At 46.9% G+C, this 20,435-nt stretch overlaps 1 long non-coding RNA gene across 2 annotated transcripts in view; it reads right to left on the bottom strand.

Moving 5' to 3' along the window:
- Window positions 1–3,274: 3,274 nt before the first annotated feature.
- The window catches only part of LOC140848897 (uncharacterized), a 55,774-nt gene continuing 38,613 nt past the window's right edge, over window positions 3,275–20,435 (bottom strand). For both annotated transcript variants that reach the window (XR_012130180.1, XR_012130181.1), the window contains one exon: window positions 3,275–4,929. This is a non-coding gene — a long non-coding RNA (uncharacterized lncRNA). The remainder of the gene's footprint in view (window positions 4,930–20,435) is intronic.

Here is a 20,435-nt window from a genome sequence, read left to right as displayed (position 1 = left end):
CCCCAAACCTCCGCCTCCCCACACTTGGGTTAAAGGCACCAATATCTACATACCCCTTGATTTCCTCACCCCCGACAGGCCATTCACCAAGGAGCTCTGTAGACTGCTCCCTTAGTGTAGAGAAATCATTTTTATTTTTAATGTGTTTTCATATATTTTCAATCTTTAAAAAAATAATTTTGACTTATAGAAATGTTACAACACTTACACAAACAATTTTAATGTACCTTTCACACAGATTTCCCAAATGTTAACATATACTAGGCTTTCTTTGTCCCTGAGAAAGATAGATAATAGATTGAGGACAGATAAGTAAATAGATAATAAATACTAGATAGATAATGGATAAATGATAATAGAGATACTTCTAATGACAGATAACTTGCTCCTTCTGGTCATTCAAGCCTCAGCTGAAATGCCGCCTCTAAAAGGTCACCTTCTCTGACCGTCTAATCCCTTAAAGCCATGGCCCACCCTATCATACCATTCTAATTTCAGCTCTCAACAGTGCTGAGCTCCAACGGATATTTTTCTTGGCTGTTTGTTTACTGGTTACCTCCCTGCCTCCCCCACTAGGATGCAAGTTAAATGGGAGAATTGGCCTTGCATGCCCTTCCTTGTTCACTGCTGAATCCTCAGAACCTAGAACTGGGCCAGCACAGAACTGGCATTTAACCACTGTTTTGCTGAGTCAATGAATTGGGCAATTGCTGTGTCGGCCCACATAGGATCCAAATGGGTACATGGTGTGGTCTCTCTGTTAAGGTGTAGATGTCCTCCAGTGCCTACACTAGCTGCAGCATTCACTGGCATCATGGAAATATCTGCCATGTCTTGCTCTAGAAGACAATTACTTAAAACATAGTTAATATTTTGGTGTAAATCGTCCAAGAAAGGGAGAAAAACTACACACACACAAAAGGAAAAAGAGAACATAGCCAGCTTAGTTTTTTACATACTGGCCCTGGAGCCAGACTGCCTTACTCACATTCAGTTTCTGCCACTTAATACTGTGTGACCTTGGGCAAATTACTGAAACTCTCTGTGTCTCACTCATCCTACATGTAATATATAGATAATAAGAATGTCTTCTTCATAAGCCTGTTGCATGAATAAATGTATTAGTATATTTTAAATGTTTACAGCTATGTCTGGCACATGGTAAGAGTTCAATAAATGTCGGTATAACATATGTTATAGAACTGAGTGTAGATAGTACATACTGCATTATAGCCTTTTTTTAATGTAACAAAATATCCTGAATATTCCTTTATCACATGATTATTAATAGCTAATGTTTTTCATCATGCACTATGTTTCCTAACTTACCCCCATTGCTAGATATTGAAGATGCTTCCAATTTTTATCAATTTGAAAAAACATGTTGAACATCCCTGTACATATTATCTTTATGACATCAGCAACTATTTCTTCTTACTGTATTCTCAGGAGTGGAGTTATTGGGTCAAAGGCTCTGCGTATTTTCTGACCTGAGGTAGATTCCAAGTGCCTGAGACAGGTCCTCGCAACAGAGGCGTTTCCTTAGGGGTCAGAGTCCAGGGACCAGGGCGGCTCCTAATCTCAGCCATTTCCGCACTGCCCTCTCTCCCAGGGTCAGCCAGGCAAGCAGTCCATGTGTCTAGCTGAGGCCACCCCAGGTTCCATTAGTCCTGTTTACTCTGCTCTGGGCAGGTAAACAATCTGGATGTCATTTCATGAGGGTGCATCAGAGACTAAGAGAACAAAAACAGTCCCATCTGCCATTGCTGCTGTTTCACTGCTGGCCTTGCCTCTATGACACTGTGTTTCCAAAAGCATCCTTACTTCGGGACGCTTTTCAGTCACACCTTTCCCACCTCACTGCCCAGCAGAAACCCTTCTGTTCTGTGCAGAACGAGTGGAACAAGTGGAGCAGAAACCACTTCTTCCAGGAAGTCCCCTCCCCTTCAATCCATGGATCCTGATGTGAGGCCAAAAAAGATGTGTAGTTTGGGTCTGTGTACTCACGTACTGCAGAATGCCTTTTCCCGCAAGAGAGGGGAGGCCTTGCTTGTCTGAGGATCTGAGCAGTCCTTACACATCCTCTTCCCTATTTCCCTAGTTAAATATGGATCAATCATTCCAGAGGAGGAGGGTGGGCCGAGGATGTACTTGAGCTGAAAACAGGGAATGGCCTGACCCTACAAGAGGTTCTCCAAGATGATGAAATAAACTATGGCAGCTGCTGTTTCTGAAAAGGGACCCAGCATCCCACTCCCACACAGCACCCCCTACCCACAAGGGCAGAGCCTCTGCAAGATACAAGAAAAAGCCAAAAGCCAAAAGCCAAAGGGCTGGAGCTCCGGTGCCACAGGACAGCTGCCCAGGGTGTGTGTAAAGGGGAACTGCCCCCTGAACAGAGCCCAACAGCGGCATATCTAGCTTTTGTGGGGCCTGAGGCATATATGATTTGCAGAGCTTTCTATAAGAAAAATAATTGCATATATAAAATGCCCGTGGGCTCTCCAGTTTACCCAATAAAGCAAGTGTGTTGTTGGTGTTTGTGTGGGGGAGGGCTGCGGTGGGGGGAGCTGTGGCAGGAAGCAACAGTCTTCAGCCATTGAGATTACAATATCATACTTCCACAGATGTTATAATAGCTGACCTGTGGATACATTCCCGGGACCCTCTCAGGACCTATACAAGTGAGAGGCTCTGACGCTTAAGCTGATTTAATGTCACCCTTGCGGTGAACATCTTGATGCTGAAGACCAGAGAGACTCTTCTCTAAACTCCACTCCTTATAAAGCCGCAGGGTTTGGGGCAACCCCTACCCCATAGAGCTGAGATGGAATTTCTTGCCAAATGGCAAACCAGATTTATACATACAAATAAATATGATACTTCTTTCACAGAAGTATCTCACCTGTACCTCACCAAAGCACCTCACCTGTACCATACTCAAGAAATACCACTATTTATAAGAGACGAACAACATGTCCTGAGAAAATCACTTCCCTTCATGAATCTCAGTTTTCCCTTTTCAAACATGGGGATGACAAAACCTATCTCATTGGTCTGATGTGAGAGTGAATGAGCTATAATAGTCAGAAAGATCCTGACCCAGAAGACCCATTATTTCTGGGCATCTGCTTAGTCCCTCCCTGGTCCTTGGGCTGGTACTGGGAAGACAGATGAGCTAAACCAGGCCCTGTGCTCAGGTGTTCAGTCTAATCTCCCTAGGGTCTACTGAGGGAGGTTAGCTGTGCAGAACTGGGCTTCAAAAGGAGGGAAGGGGCCAGCCTATAACTGTCTGTTCACAGACAAAAAACGCTCACTTAGACTGAGGTCCGAGGGTTCAGAAAATGCCAGCCAGCTTTGGGAGCAAACTTTGATGCAGCAGCCTGAAGGATCTGGGTGCAAGCCCTGCCTTGCTCTGTCTGCTGTGGCAAATCACTTCCCCTCTGAGTTTCCACCAGCATTTGGAGAGAATGTCACTTAACTGAGGAAAATACCCAGCACAGAACAGGTGCTCATTCTGTGGAAACCTATTCTTTGCATCCACTCCTACCCTGGTCGAGATTCTTTGCTAAAATCCTCCCTCTGGTTCCCTAGGGGGCCATTTCTGAATCTTCCTCTACAAGAAGCCAATTTCAAGGTCTAGGCAGAAGGCTTGGGATGCTTCCCCCTTCCACTTAATTCTACTGAATTCTATTTAAATGAGGCATCCTCCTTCATGCAGGAAACTGAAACCATTTCCTTCCACTAGAGTTTTTGCAATGTCCCCTTTGCTTAACATCTGGCCAGGTGCCCAGCTACAGGAAGCTAGAAGCCTTTGATTAGGGGGCAACTCTGTGACACTTTTTCCTGGTTCCTGTATTGGCTCAGGACAACGGGTATAGCTAGCTGGAAAGCCTATGTCTCCATTCCTGAGCTCCTCCCCATGGCTTCCTGCTGATTAGCATTCTCCAGCCCACCAGACAGCTTGCTGCCAAGATAGTAGGCCCACTCCGATTCTGTTTGCTTACTCCCAGTATGTTGAGCCTGGATGCCTTTCTCCACTCCACCAGCTATGTCTTTGTTGCAGCTCATTCTCTTGAGAGTGTGGGCCATACTGAAATCACAGGCTGGGCACTGGACTGAGAGTCAGGAGACCACGTCTCCACCAGCAATGCGTGCAGCCACAGGGGTGTCCCTAAGCCGCCACTTTCTCATGTGTAGAATAACAGGGTGAACCTGACTGAGCTGAGGGCTCTTTTATAGAGCAGTCCATACACCCCTTTTCCTATTGCTCCTTCCATTAAGGACCAAGCTCCCTGGTTATTTGAGCATAAAGTTTAGACTTTAATACCTCTCTTTAAATCATTCACTGAGCACATGCTAGAGACAAGGCTCTATGCCAGGGCCTAAAGAAATTTAAACAAAGAACATTGTTCCTATTCTCCAAGAGCTCCAAGATAAAAACAAAAAAAAACATTTAAAGATGCAAAGAAAAGGGTTAATTGCTAGGAAGGAACACAGAGCAGCAACCACAACTCCTTGGAGGCATTGTCCCAGAGGAAGAACCACATTGTGTCTTGAGGACTAAGTAGGAGATCTCTGAGTGCAGACTTGGTGATGGAAGGGTGTTCCAAGAAGAAAAAACAACGTGTGCAAAGCCAGTTTAGAGGCTGAGGATTAATTCAGTGTGGCTGCCATGCAATGGTCATGTCATGAGTAGCAGAAGGGTCTGGGAAAGAGAATGGGAACCATGCTGGGGGTTCTTAGACTACAACCTCCCCATACAGGAGATACCTCGGTCTGATGGCAGTTTGCGGAAGTTTCCCGATGTCATGGTGCTCCCCAAATCCAGAAAACAGAAACAACTTCTAAGCAGCACAGCACAGTTTAGCTTGAGCCCAGGACTTTCAGTTGATTTCACAGCAGAATCTCTCAGACTTGAAGAAAAGTCTTAAAAGCAAGACAAATATTTAAAGTTTTAAAAGTTCAGCCTACAAATTAGGAAGAATGGGAAACTGGAACATCAGATGTACAACTTTGTTCTCTCTAATTTAAAGCAGACTTTGTTTTCTGGTGGAAGATAGATTGAAATCCTCCTGCCTGCTCGATAATATGGTGGAAACCACTTCTGAAGAGCCAGTGTTTTATGTTATAGGCACCCCCATTTAATAAGGTAACAGAAGAAAAAAAATGATGTCAATACGGCTTAATCTGAGAGTCCAAAGGATTGTATTGACTTGACTGAAGTTGTTCCAGCCTTAACTGCAGTAGAAGAGAAAAGTGAAATTTGTCCATCTCTTGGTTCTCTTTGCTTTCCCCATACCCTGACCCTAATGTACTCATTCTGGAAAAATAAGAGCTTGCTCAAAAAGGAAGATGGAGTTTTGCTTCACTTTCCTCCATCCTTCCAAATGTAGAAGAAGCTGATATTTACTGAGTACATGCTCTGTGCCAGACCCTTCATCTATATTCAACTTTCACTATATTACATAACCCTACAAGGAACCCATGGTTTTCTCCACTTTCAAGATGAGGTAACCAAAGCTCAGAGAGTTAGATGAATTTGTTCAGGTCACATAATGCAGGTTATAATATATATGTGTGCTGACTGAGCTAGGATTACAATTCCTTTCTTTTCCTGTAGTGGGAAGAGGCAGAGCAAGATTGGAACCCAGACCTGATTCCAGCTATTAAGCTGCAATTGCATAGGCTTTCTAAGAATCTTTCCAAAACTGTGGTTCTCTGCTTTTCAAGACTGTATGGACTATGCAGTCTAGTTTCCTGGGGAAGCCATGCCATCCCCTTGACTATTCCTTTTATACAGCTTGAGTTGTAGATAATCTCTCTTTTCCTCCAATATCTGTCTCATGCGTTTCAGCCTGGTTGTGAAGACCCTCTGGCAAAAGGAAGATGCAAGGACAGATTGGCATGCAAGTGACAGACGCTGTCCAAGGCAATCCTCCATTTCATCATCTTGCCCCTGGAGGCAGACCAGACTAAACACAGAAACAGTGCTTCAGAGGAGGGGCCAGAAGTCACCCCAAAGTGACTCACTCCGCTTCTTAAGAAGCCTTGGTCTCCTAGGGATCAGCTGTCAGACTCCAGACCATTCTCCAGAAGCCCTTTCCATGGCAATACACAGAAAGGACAGGTGGTATGTGGGCTCAGGGAGAGACACTGCATGTGGAGCACAGCCTCTAACTCTCCACGTGATGAATTGGGTGAATTGCTTCCTCAATTTTTACAAAGAGCACATTGGAGATGGTGCTGGGTCAGCAAGCAGCTCAAGACTTGGGAAGGAGGCAGGCCTGGTGTGCATCCAGTTCTGCCACCCATCAGGGCAGATGAGATGTGACCTTTAAGTCAAGGCACTTAGCATCTAATCGAGAGTTCCTCTGCTTTAAATGTGAATCTGGATTGGAAGACCAAGCCTCAGGCTCCACTACCAACCAGCTATAGAACAGAATGGAATCACTTAACTCCTCTGGGCCTCAGTTTCCTCAGGTGTAAAATGCATAGCATAGTATAGTTCTGCACACTGAGAACTAGCAAGCTGCTTCTACTAATGGAACTGGCTTAAGAAAATAAGACAGCTTGAATATCCTGAGGCAGGATTCTGCAGTTAGACTTGATTTCTAAAAGTGGCCTAAAGCCATTTAGTTTAGAGTGCTTCTCAAACTAGTGTGTACATGAATCGCTTGAGATCTGGCTGAAACACAGCTTCTGACTCAGTAGGTCTGGACTGGGGCCTGAGATGCTGCTTTTCTTACAAGTTCCCTGGGAATGCAGGCCAAGGACTACACTGAGTGGCAAGGATTTACAGCCACGTGGCTTCCATAGCACAGACAATATGGAATCCACTACAGAAAGATGACACAGCAATAGTCTGCTTTTAGTAATTCATTATTGAATTCATTAGATAGGTTAATGTTCATGGAGTGTCTCCTGTGTAGTAGGCTCCTCACAGAGCATTCATCCTGGTAGTAGAGGGCCAATTAAGCAAGCAATCATCATATCCTAATTGCAGGGGCCTGGGGGTGTCCTAGGGGAGCATAGGGCTGGAGAGGATCAGGGACCTCTCCAGATGAAGGGACATTTAGGCAGAGATCTGGCCTGAAAACAGGGGTGCTGCAGGTAGGGGGAACAGCATTACTGGGGCCAAAGCCAGTCAGGGTCACAGCCTTGATTCAATCAGGTCTGTCTGATCCAAGATTTGCCCTTGCTAGTAACTTCCATGCCACATGAATCAAGTCTTGCCGAAAGCTGTCAGCTGTCCTTGCTCAGCAATGTCAGGGCAGCTGGCCCCACAGTGGAAAGATATCTGGGGAACAGAGGCCTCGGCATCACCTGACAGCCTGGTGATTACAAAACTTGCACCAAACACGTTGTACCAACAGACCATCCAGGCTTCGCTTCATGTGTCTTTCCTCCTGAAGACTTGTGACTGGGAAGTGTGATCACCCTCCAATCACTGCTAATAACAGCCTTTACTTTTTTCTGACCAACAATGAACTTTGAAACTTGGGTGGGGGTAGCCGGGCACATCAGCTGGTTATCCCATGGGTGAAGTTCATCAGAAAGTAAAAGTCCAGTGACCTGAAAGTTTCCAGGACTCTTTAAGAGGAAGAGAGACAGAAACTCATCTGAAATAAGCACCCTTCATGTGGCAGACAGTGTACACATTTTCTTTCAATTCAATAGTGGTGGCACAGATAGATCCGGCGTGAAACTCTGCATGCAGCCTTGTGACTTCCGGCAAGTCACTTACCTCCCGTAATCTGTTTCCTTACCCATTAAACAGGGGCCGAATACCTACCTTACACACAGCCATGTTCATAATACTAAGCTCGGTGACTGGCCTATTATAAGTACTCCGTATATGAGAAGGAAGGACATTCAGATTCAGAGGGTTAAGTGATTTTTTCTCGTCTCCAAAGCAAGTAAATGATGATTCAACTGTGAAACTGTCTACCTCCAAAGCTCCATTTCTTCATTCTTTCCTTACATTAGAGTTATACCCTTTGCCATTTGACTTTGTAGGAGCTCCCATTAGAGTAGGCAAATATATTTCCCTGCCCAGTGATACTGGGCTTGACCATTGACTTATGCTGGGCAAAGGAATGTGGGGGGGAAGTGGCAATGTGGCAGTTCTGGGATTAGACTTTGAGAGATGTCTATTTCATCACGTTCTGGTGCTCACTTCTCATTTACCATGAGAAGACCAGCCAGAAGCTGCCATTCAGCCTGGCTCTCAGGATGGGACAAACGGAGCAGACTCAAACAAGACCCAAAGACCCCACCAAACCTGTGCCCTGAACCCAAAATGCCTAGCTAACGCTCAAACCTATGAGTGAGAAAAAAATGCTAGCAGTTGTAAGTGACTGCGTATTGGGAAGTTTGTTACCTAGCATTATTGTGTCAGTATCTAACTAAAACACCTCCATAAAAGAGTACAGCCAAGCCAGGCCGGCTCTGCCAGTATTGTGTGTTGAGAAGTAAAGAGGAATTTAAAATTGCCTTTGTCCTCGAAGACAGTTTCATTGCGCCTTCCAACTCCTTTGCCAGCCCAGTCATGACACAGACCTCACAAATCCTTATTTTACAAAAAACAAATAAACAAATGAGTACATATGTTTATGCCGTTGATGACAAAAGCATAGCTCCTTAAACAATTCCTGGCAGTATCGAGGCATCTCTTTTCCAGGAACACAGCAGGGGGTGTTAAAGTAGCCTTTCTGGGGCATGGAAGACTCAGCAAGTCCTTAAGAGATGGAAAGGATTTAAAGAGGTCTTCTGGCCATGTCACAGAGTTTTAATGTCCAGGTTCCTTTGCTAGGGTGGAGGATCAGACATCTGGGTTCAAATCCTCAGGCCACTGCTTTCTAGCTGTGTGACCTTGAGCACATCATACATCTCTGACCTTCAGATGAGTTCTCCCAGGTGTCTCCCCTTTCTCTGCAATGGCCTCTCCACCATTATTTGTCTGTAAGGACCCTTCGGATACCTTCTCTTTCAATAACAAAGACCTCCCCTCGTTTAGGTGCCTGTTACACCCAACTGAAATGATCCTGGCCCCGTAGGTCATCTGGGATCCTTATTTGAGCATGTCTTTTCCTTATGATGGATATAGAGCTACCTCAGGACAGGACAGCATCTTGTCATCCTTAGAGCCCAGCGCCTAACACAGTGCCTAGCATGAAATAGACTGGCTGACTTTAACTAAATTAAATGGAATTGCCCCAGATACTATCCAGGGATAAAATATTTTACAGTACAGCTTCCACATTGTTTTTAAAAAGGGTCTTAGAGCTAAATACATAAATAAAAAAGAGACCCACACTTTGAAAAACACATCCACATAAACACACATGTATGCAAATAAAACACTTCCCAAACACAACCCCAGGAAGTTTCTGCAGACTCGTCTCCCATTTAAGGCCTGTAATTTCCCTCTTGGCCAACGCTGGTTTTGGCCTCGTCCACGTTTCACAGTCTCCTGGCAGGCAGCCCCCTGGATTTGGGTTTAGGTTTTTTTTTTCCTTTCTTTCATCAGACCTGAAACTCAAGCCACAGACCTTTCTGAAACCTTCTCTCAGCTGTAGCTGCCATGCTTCCTGTCACCGGTTTATCCCTCCCAGGCCATGTGGATACATTAATGTGTCCAGAGATCCAGTAACAAGCTGGTAAAGAATAGATTACTTCTCAGAGGAAACAAAGGGAGGTTCAGGAGGGATCAAACAATCTGGGACCTGTCTGAGACCCAGGTCAGGCCTCTACTCTCCCATAGTGGACTATATCTGATCAACCTCCAGCGTCAAAGATGTGGGGGAAACTGAGGTACACAGAGGGGAAAGTGAGGCACAGAAAAATAAACTAAGGTGTGCTGGTGACACAAATGAAGCCAATGTGAACCTAAATCTGGGAGAGGTAATGGCAGTTGGCTTATTAGATAGAGCTATAGGGTCTGACACAGTTATTCAAATGTTCAAATTTGTTCAAATCCTGGCTCTGCCAGTTTCTCCTGGGTGAGTTACCTAGCTTCTCTGAGCCTAGTTTCCTCACGCATGGGCAGGATCACACGTATTTTCCAGAGCTAACATGAAGATTAAATGTAAATGAGTTAATGTATGTGATGCACCAAGCACTTTGCAGAAAATTAATCAATGGTGGTTTTTGTTATCATAACAGCATTTCCAATCCGAGGAATGAAAGAGGACCCGTCAGGATGCAACCAGTCCCAACTCTGCCACTCCGTCTGAAGTGTAGTCTCCTATGTGGCTGCCTCTCCCAGCCCATGCTTGCAGGATCTCAAGGCAGCCTGTTGCATCCTGGAAGAATTTTCACTACTGAAAACTCTTCCTAGGATTTTCAGGGTCTCTCTAGAACTTGTACCTATCAGCCCTTCTCACTCAGGGCCATTAAAGGCATGTTTACATGCTCACCTTGACTGCAGCCTTCTGCATTAGTGAAGACAGCTCTCAGGCCTTCCTTAAGGTGCTTCCAGAATTCACAAGGCTTTATATGCATGTATTTATATGTGTGTGTTTGTGGTGTGTGTATGTGTTTGTAGTATGTATGTGTGTATAAGCACAAGGAACTACAAAGACACATACAAGAGACACCTATCCAAGACTTGGAAGGTCCAATGGCTTTCTAGAGGGAGGATGCTGAAACTGCATGGGAACTGGGAAGTGGCTGTACAGTCTTACTGCTAATAGTGAAGAAAGACTCAAGTACACACCTCCCTGTTATGCCAGTGAGTGACAGCTGATGTCTACAGTGTGTAAAGCTAGATATAATCATTATTTAATTTTTATTGTTTTGTTATTATTTTGTTATACCTTCAAAAGCATTTACACTTGAACTAGAGTGCCACCCAGTTCAGTGGCATGTCAGGCCCTACTTTACCCACCATGGGCCTGGTCCCGTGTGGGTTTGGGACCCTGGGAATGAGCAGGCACCAAGGCCAAGGGGCTCACCCTGGAGAGGTAAGGGCCACAGAGGCCAGCTATGATCACTGTTGTAACAAAGCTTCGAGGACACATGTTTCACCATGGGGTGATCAGCTGGGGCTTCAGGGTGGAGGTGGCAGACGTCTCTAGTAGTGGCAGTGTCATAATGTCATATGGGAACGACTGTGCCAGCCTCCCAAATATCTTTCCTGGGAATATACTCGATCCTCTAGAACTGCTCAGGAGGTAGATCTTCTACAGTTATAGATCAGATTATGGCATTCCCCAGCCCCAAGTTCTGCCATGACTTATTGTTCTTAACAACAAAACCCCAGATCCTCCCTCATGGCTCCTGAAGCACCCCCCAGCAGACCAGGGGTCCTCTGGAAGCCAGGCGGCTCCAATCCTCCCAGGATGGATGCCCACATGGGACCTCAGCCTGACCTTCTGGAAGACCCCAAAGTTATGAGAAGGTGAGCAGAGGAGCAGACTTGTGCTGCTCTGAGCTAGGGCAGAGTCTCTGAGGAACCTGGAGCGCCTACCTGGGCGTACTGAGACAAAATGCATGCAGAGGGGCTGAGCTGCAAAGAATTCAATGGCGGGACTCTGTAGAAGTGAAGCAGGGTTAAGGAGACCAACAAATCGAGGCACTGGTGGTTAGGGCAGCAGGAAGCTGTACCCCTTGGGGAGTCAAGGGGTTGGGAAAAAAGGTGTTCTGGGAAGCCTGAGAGCCAGAGTCCAGGAGACGCAGCTGAGGAGCTAAGGCTGTGGCAGTCACAGCCAATGCCGAAACTGTGTAAGAAGGGGGTAGACAGACACAAAGAGGGGCACCTGGCCTCCGGCTCCTCCCACACTCCTCTCTTCTGCTGCAGCTCCCCTTCGGCCAGAGCCAGCTAGAACTTAGAGCCCAAGGGAGCCTGGGTGACGTGGTTCTTAGGGTTAGCCGTCTGGGGCTTGGAGGGGGCAGAGAGGGCAGAAAATGTGTAAGATGGCAACGACCACAGAGAAAGAATTATTAACAGAGCAGGTTCTACAATGAGAATGAGAACAGCCAACCCTAAGAGGGTCAACTCTTCCCCAAGTAAGAGAATGCCATGTAAGGGAAGAGGGAGCCCAGCTGACAGGCAGCTTTCCCAGCCAGGCTGGAGGGCTCACATAACATCCGGATTCTGTGTCCTGTGCCTCTGCCATAGCAGTCCACACGGGCACAGACAGCTCCTACCCTGGCCCATGCACAGCCGTGGAGGGCAAAGGGGTTGTTCTATGAGCTGAGCCTCACCCAACCAATTTCTCTCCCCAAGACCGAGACCTGAAGACTTTGGCGCCATGCGTGACCGGCAAAGATGATTCAGATTCAATAATAGCAGTAATGATAAGAATAATAGTGATAACCATAACATGTTATATAATGTGTTATGATATGTTACTGTTATCACTATAGCAATCATGTGATTAAGCTCTTCCTATGGGCCAGAGACTGATCATTCTATTCACTTATACAGTCCTCTCCTAAACCAAGAAGTAGTGGCTATTATTATTTCCATTTAAAAGATGAGAGTAAGACCTAGAAAAAGTAAGCATTTGCTGAGGTCACTCAAGTCAAACCCAGTTTTGCTGGCTGCAAGGCCTGGCTGCTAACTATTATGTCCTCAAAGCCATCTGGATCCCACAGTGAGTGAAAGAGAGGGGCAGGATTCATGCAGCCCTTCATGGTTAAGGAGTCAGAGCTTGCCTCTCTAACACTGGTCCTGTATGCTCTATTTTTCAGCCATGCCAATCTCTGGTATTCTGAGCACATCCAGCGTTCTGTCACCCCTGGGCCTTTGCACATGCTGTTCCCTTTGCCTGGGACATTGCCTTCCCCCTTAATTCCCTTGTTGTTTGACTAAATCCACTTTGGTTTACTATTTCTTTGAAAAGCCCTTGGTTTACTATATCTGCTGCACATCCCCATGCTGGACAGGTGCTCTTCTCAGGAGCCTTCACAGCCCTCATCCTGCCCCGCCACAGGACTTAGGCCTCCATTGGTCCTGAGCATTGTCCTGTTTTCCATGCCAGGCTACAAGCCCTGCAAAGGCTGAGACACATTTGTCCGACTTACCCCTGTGTCGCGAGAGCCCAGCACAGTGCCTGACATGTAATAGGTGCTTAGTAAATGTGTGGGAAAGGCAGTTGAATTCTGGCAGACTTGGCACACTGCAGCCCATGCACAGAGAACCACACTGTGCTGCAGGAACAATGAGGAGGAGGAGGCTCTCCAATGATCTGAGGCAAGAGCATGTAGGGACTCCCAGAGCAGGGGTTGCTGAGCTGAGACCCATGGGTAGGCTTTTGATGGCACCAAAGAAAGGGAAAAGTATTCCAAGCAGAAGAAATGCCATGTGCAAAGGCTCAGAAGAATGAAAATTCATGGTGAGTCATTTGGAATGAATGACAAGAAGGGCCATAGACTGAGATCTGGAAAGGAAATAAGACCGGCTGGGTGAGGGGTGTCTGGTCTGGAAAGTAGGAGGGCAAACTGTGGTGAAGAGTACAGGCTTTACACTCAGAAAGACTTGACTCTGGGTCCACATTTTGTCTTTTTATGGCTCTATGACCCCAGATGAGTTGCCTAAACTTTCCAAGTCTCAGTTTGCTCATTTGCCAAATGGGACAATAATTACACCTGCTCCTAAGAGAATTAAATAAATACATGTAAAGCGTTTTCCACAGTAAAGAGTACCTGGCAAGCCTCAGTAAGTGCCAAACCTTCACAGCCATGGCATCCTTTTTGGCTGAAGGTGGGAGTGCTGTTAAAGGTTTTGTTGAGGAAGGACACAGGAATTGCCCAGGAAGTATTCATGGAAGGGACGACGGGAGGGGGAGTTTTGAACAGGACCTTAAAGAAAGGGTTTAGAGAGGGGAGACAGAGTGGGGAACACATGCTGGGGGCAGGGGATCAAAGCACAGGGCTCTCTGAGGCCAGCAGGAGGGGCAGGGTGTGGGATGGGCCAGGAGGGAGTGTGAGGGATGCAGCGGGCTGAACGGAGCAGGGCCTCCAGAGCCTGCAGGTCAGCATGTGTGGTCCCAAGAAAAGTAGGAAATCACCACAGGCTCTTGCTTTCTCCCTGGTGAAATGGACTCCTCATTCCTGCCTCGGTAGCCTGGTGGGTCATCAAGTGGGCTCCTGTCAGACCTCCTGCAGGTAGTGGCCGTGGTTATTATGGGAGGGCAGTCATCTATACGGTGTCTCCAGGCATGCGTGAGAGTGAAGCCAGAGGGGAGGCCTCCCAGGAGACAGGGCTGCCCTGCCTTCTCCCCTACCCTGGCCACCCTGAGCCCACAGCTGCCCCCGGCCTGCCCCCTGGCCTGGCAGCCCTGAGGGTACAGGCCCCCAGCCACACTGCTCCCAAGTCTCACTTCTCTCCCTCCACCTGTCCACCTGTCAGGGGCAAGTGGAACCAGATGTGACCAAACTCTCTCTTTTTATAATTCTGAATTCCTATGCAAATTCTGGGGAGAGTGGCTGAGAAGAGAAAAGAGAACTATAAAACTCAGCATCAGATTTGAGCCATATGGGATTCCTGTTCTGGAAATTTGATGCATTATCATTATTGTCTCTTTGTCCCCTACCTCATCCACTTTAGCAGGAAACTGTACTGGGGCCCCAGGGACCAGGGATCTTAGATTCCCCTGGCAGAGCCAGACACCCATTGTCCACATGGGGCACAGGGCTGCCCAGATAGGGGCTGGCACCTGCTCAGGGTTACCAGCCAGTCAAGTGGTGCAGATTGGACTGAGCTCAGATCTCCTGTGTCCAGACTGTCAACCCCCTGCTATATTAAACCACTTCCAAGGGCAGAATATTGTCCCTGGCAGCTGCCAGGAGGCAGGGATAGGACCAAGTACCAAACACTGCCACCACCACCACCACCAATAACAGCAGCTGTGGCATGCTGAGCACCAGTGACAGGCTGGGGATTTGGCATTGTCTCCCCACTGACCCTCCCAGCAGCCCTTCAGGCTGCTCGTGGAATCTCCCTTTTTAAAGCTAAAGTTGACTGACTTGGCCAGGATCACACAAATAAGAGTGGGGATTCCAGACCCAATCCTTTCTAACCACCACATGGCCTCTCTCTATTATGGTATGGCCACCAGAGGTGCAGCCTAAACATTAAATAATCTGCTAACTTCAAAATCTGCCCTGGCTACTGACCCACTTAATACTCCGCCAAGTATTAAGTGGGTCAGTATTATTATTTTACCAAACCTTGTTGTAAAACACTCTATAAAGGCGATCCCCATTTTCAGATGAGGAAACTGAAGCACAGAGAGGTTGGATAGCTTGTCTGGGCCCCTCAGCCAGTTAAGTGAGTGAACTGGGAATTCTTACCATATTCTACAAATGAGGAAAGCACAGCAGTCACCCTTGCAGAACCTGAAGATACACAAGTACTGAATCTCTGCTGCCATCTCTAAAGTCTCAACAAAGAGGCCCCCTGTGGGGAGACCAAAGTGCCCTGTGCTGAAACCATTCTGGGCAAGACACTGACTGCTCTGGGTCTGTTTCCCCATCTCTAAAATACTCCTGCCCACTCTGATAGCTCAGGATGGAGCCCAGGCCTCAGAACTGTAAAGGTTAAACACTGCCCAGACACACACCTATTGTTCTGATGGTTCATGCTGGGTCATTTCCTGTCCATGGCAAGGGATCAGGGATGTGTGTGTGTGTGTGTGTGTGTGTGTGTGTGTGTGTGTGCGCATAAAGGTATATATCATATATGTGTGTGTGTGTGTGTGTGTGTGTGTGACAGGCACTACTTAGGAAACCATAGGCCAGGGGAAAATCCCTAACTTTTATTGCCATCCTGAAGGGTACTTTTATGAAAAACCTTGGGAAGCAGAAATTTGAGTGGCTGGTAACATAGATTCCCACTCAAGGAACACACCAACAGTGCACACCCACCACCCCTTGCTCATCCTAGAAAACAGGTAAAGTTTGGAGCATGGGCTCTGAGGTCAGACTGGTGCAGGTCTCAGCCCCACCATGCATAGCTGTATGATGTCAGGCAAGTTAGATGAATCTCCATGCCCCAGTTTCCTCTTAGTTTTTGAGAGGATTAAATGAGATAATACGTGTATAAGAGCACTTAGGCCCAAGCCTGGCATGAAGCAAGCGTTCTCAGCTATTGCAAGTCAGCTTTGCACTCACATTGTTGCTTACCCATCCACCCTCTCTTCCAGTCTCTCAGCAAACATGGTTTGGAACTTTCCTCACTGGTGTCTCTCCACCTCATCCTGCAAGAACACAGGGGAAAAAGGAGACCACCCTCTTCCAGATTCCAGATACAGGCTCAAATGTTGTAACAAAGTACCATAAACTCAGTGGCTTAACTTAACACAGATTTATTCTGTTTCAGTTCAGGAAGTCAGAAATCCAAAATCAATGTTGCTGGGCTAAAGCAGTGGTGACAGGGCCGGTTCCTTCAGGAGCCTCTAGGGGAGAACCCCTTTCTCTGATTTTTCTCCTTTTAAGAGGTGCCTATGTGCCTGGGCTCCTATCCCCTTTCCCCACCTTCAGGCCCAGCAGCACTGCATCCCCTTTCCTCTTTGACCTCTGCTTCTTGTTCCTACATCTCCTCCTGCTGACTCGGACCCTTCTGCCTCTCTTAGGAGGACCTGGAAAAGCCAGGATAATCTCCCCATCTCTAGACCCTTATCTTATTCACATCAGCAAAGTCCTCTTTTACATAGTGATGAAGTTTTAGTGGATTGGGACCTAGACATTTTGGGGGCCACTTTTGCCCACCATACCCAGGCCCAGAGTCCTGGCCCGTTGGTGTCTTGGGGTCCCAGAAAAGCGAGAGATAAAGTTGCCAATCTTCATCCCTGGACACAGCTGGAAAGTCACTTCTTTCCAGATTCATAGGTACTTAGATCATGGCCAACTTGCACATTTCTGTTGATAAGACTGAGGCCTGGATGTGACCCAGCTCAGAACAAGTCCCAGGTGAGTTGAAGCCTCCCTTCTGGTGAGACCAGCTGTCTTTCTAGTGTGTTCCCAGACTCCAGGTATCTTTCTCTCCCACCCAGCCTCCAGTATGATCCTACTAGAACATTGCTGACCTCCTTCCTGCCTCCCCTGCTTGAAATCCTTCCCAGGCTCCCTGCTGCCTCCAGGATAAAACCTAACTCCTGATCTGGGTCACTGTGACCTTTTGGACCCAGACTCAGCTTACCCCATTCTCAGCTTCCTCTCCTCTCCTTTCCTTTCCTCTCCTGCCAGAGACATTCCCAAGGACATCAGTATCTTCATCATTTTCATCATCAAACATTTTGAGAATAAAACCCACAACTTCCTTTTACTGAATACAAATAACCGGGCAAGGGAATGTGCTAAGATTCATTATCTTTGCAAATGCTACTCTTGGAAGTAGAATTCCTGATTCTTTCTCCCACTTGTCACCTAATGCATGGGGCTTTCTGGGTGGGAATAAAAACCACCCCACCCTCCTGGCAGGATTTAACTCACCCTCTGGGCAGCCCTGCATGTCCTCCTCGCCTCCCGTTGCAGCCCTGCAAATGTTCTCCTTTCCCACCTTCCTGGTTTCCACCTTGCTCCTTGGGGATGGTGATCTCTTCCTCATCGAGGCATCCCTAGCACTGAGCATTTGATGTGGTACAGATTAAATGCTCAGTAAAATACTGGAGAAAAGTATGAATCAAAACCTCCGCCCACACTATTTACTTTCTCTTTATCCAAGCCTCCTCTCAACAGCCCCTCACCATGGAGGTCCTGGTTTCTGAGGACAGCACAGGGCTGGAGTCCTTGGGGACTCTGCTTGATCAGGACCCAGATCTTAAGTGGGGAGGGAGATAAGAGTCAGTGTTCTAAATTCTGAATACATCTTTAATCTGTACTCATCTAGTCTCTAAACTTCCTTACATAGTAGATTCCACTATCACACCAATTGGCAGACTAGGAAACCAAGGTGCTGTGAGATCAAGAGCTGCCCCAAATCTCACAGCCAGGAAACTGGGTGATGGAAATCCTGGTGGCACGAGGGTTTGACTGCAAACTGCCTCTGGGGAAGCCGGTGCCTCCACCTCCACCCCCCACTGCCTCACGCGCTCCTTAAGCATTTACTCTGTAAGAGCCACAAAGCAGATATTCTACATGCAGCACCAATTAATCCTCCTAATGGTCCTGATCCACTACTGCCCCTGTTTCAGAGACTGAGACCGCCTCATTCAGTATAAGACTTCACATTTACATGATGGAGCTTCCTGACTCAAGGATCAAGGTGGGTTTAAACTTCCTTCAAGGCTCAGCTGAAGGAATGGTCTGTGGGAAATGAATCAATGGTGGAACAGGGCGAGTCCCCAGCTGCAGCGGGCTCCTGCCCTATTGCCCCAGCTCAGGCCTACAGAGCCTGGTTAGTTTTGTCAAGAGGCAGTTTGAACATCTCAGGATTGAGTTTTAGGATTAAGTCTAAGTGTTAAATCTCAGGATTAAGAGACCTTCTTTGAGTTGGTGGAGGGAGAAGGGAGTGGGTTTGGAGTCAGTAATCCTCTGATCAGTAACTTTAATGCTTCTCTCAGGACTGCACCAGCTCTATGGCCTTGGGCAAATCGTTTAAACTTCTGTGTCTTAATCTCCCCACTTGTAAAATGGGAGAGGTAATAATCTTTGCGGAACTGTTGCAAGGACTAAATGAAATGGGTATGTAAAACTCCTGGTACATGCCTGGCATGTAAACGTGATAGCATTAATATTAAAAATAATAACTGAGGCTTACAGAAGGAATTGGCCCAAAGTTACACAGTGACCTTTCTACCTAAACTCTGACTTTTTGCAGCCTCTGTTTTCATGGGTGACGGTAGCACTCTCTCTGTTCCCATAGTTTAAAACCAGAGAGTCCTAGAGAGTCCTCTCTGACTGATGCTTCTCACTGGCCACCCTCCTCCCCATCCACCCTCAGTTCAGGCAGCTATCAAGGGCTCAGGACCGTGTGACTCACCTCCAGAATTGCACCCCCAGTGTTTCTGCCCTCCCCCCACTTCTGGACTAGCTCAGTGACCTTCCTCAAGAACCAGAGGACAGAACAATGCCTAATACTTCACAGTTACTCAATAAATGTTGTTGAATGAATGTTGTCATGCTCTCCCCAGACACTTTTCCTTCTAATTCTCCAGACACCTTCCTTGCCAAAAAAAATCCTCTAGTCCAGAAATAACTTCAAATGCCTTGCCATGTACACACAAAACCCTCTACTACCAGCCCCTGTGTGGCCCCATCTGCCCAGCTGATCAAGGTCCCCATCATTTATCCTTGTATCTTTCATAATTTTTGTAATTCACCTGGCTTGGCTCCTTCTATTCCCTGTGGCTGGAATGTCCTTCCCTTCCTCCCCAGACCCACTCAGCAAATTTCTAGTCACCTTTCAAAACACTCTTTACTCATCCTACAAATATATGTTGCGTGCCCACAATATGTCAGGCACTGTCCTAGACTCTGAGACTATATCAGGGGACAAAATAGAAGTCCCTGACCACAGGATGCCTACAATCTACTGACAACCTGGTAGCAGAGGCATCAAATGTGGTTAGAGATGGGGTTGAAGTAGGGGTTCTCACAACTCCAGCACCCTCTCTAAGTTTGCTTTTTCCAAACCCTCCTTCCTCTCAGATAGCATTACCCCCTCCTTCCAGGTGTCCCTCTGTACTGGGATACTGAGTGTAAGGGTCTATTTACATGTCTGTTTGCCGCGATGGCCAGGACTATATTGTTTCTGTGTCATGGTGTCTGAAGTTTGTCCACTGAAAGGAAGGAGTCAAGAAGGAAGGAAAGAAGAGAGAGAGATTCAGTGGGGCTGGAGATGGTAGGACTACAGATCCCAGCTGTATCAGATGGAAATTTGTCCACAAACATACCAGGCTCATGCCCTAACCTGAATTCTGTCTTTGATCTTGAAATGACTGAAACCCAGCTTAGAAATTTTCAACATATTGGATGGGATATTTAGTTTTTAGAGTGCTTCTGTGGCTCCCAGATCTCTTGACAGCTTTCAGCCTACCCTGCCTGGCCACCCTGGGGAATCAGCAGCACCAAAAAGTTGAGACCACTGAGGTGAAGGGCGTGGGGGAACAGAGTGAGAATTAGCCTTTGGCCTTTCATGTAAAAAGGATCTCATTTCCTGCCACTGCCTCCCCATGGTGGTATTAATAGCCCCCTTTAAAGTAGAAAAACTAGAGGTCAGAGGTTAAGTAATGTGTCCACAGCCACCAGCTAATGGTACAGCCCAGTTTCACTCTCAGGTCATCTGGCCCCAGAGCACAGAGGATATTTTACTTGTTAAATTTCAGTCCAAGTTTTAGGGCCTAAATGAGGATCTCTCAACTTCAGTACTACTGACATTTGGGCCAGCGATCCTGTGCCTCTACCTACTAGAAGCCAGTGGCACCCACACCTTCCCCCATCACATACACACCAGTGTTGATGAGAAAAATGTCTCCAGCCATCGC

This window comes from Manis javanica, chromosome 4 (genome assembly GCF_040802235.1).
Source record: "Manis javanica isolate MJ-LG chromosome 4, MJ_LKY, whole genome shotgun sequence".
NCBI classification, from domain to species: domain Eukaryota; kingdom Metazoa; phylum Chordata; class Mammalia; order Pholidota; family Manidae; genus Manis; species Manis javanica.
Note: the sequence above shows the minus strand (reverse complement) of the source record. Positions and strands in the feature narration are given on the sequence as shown.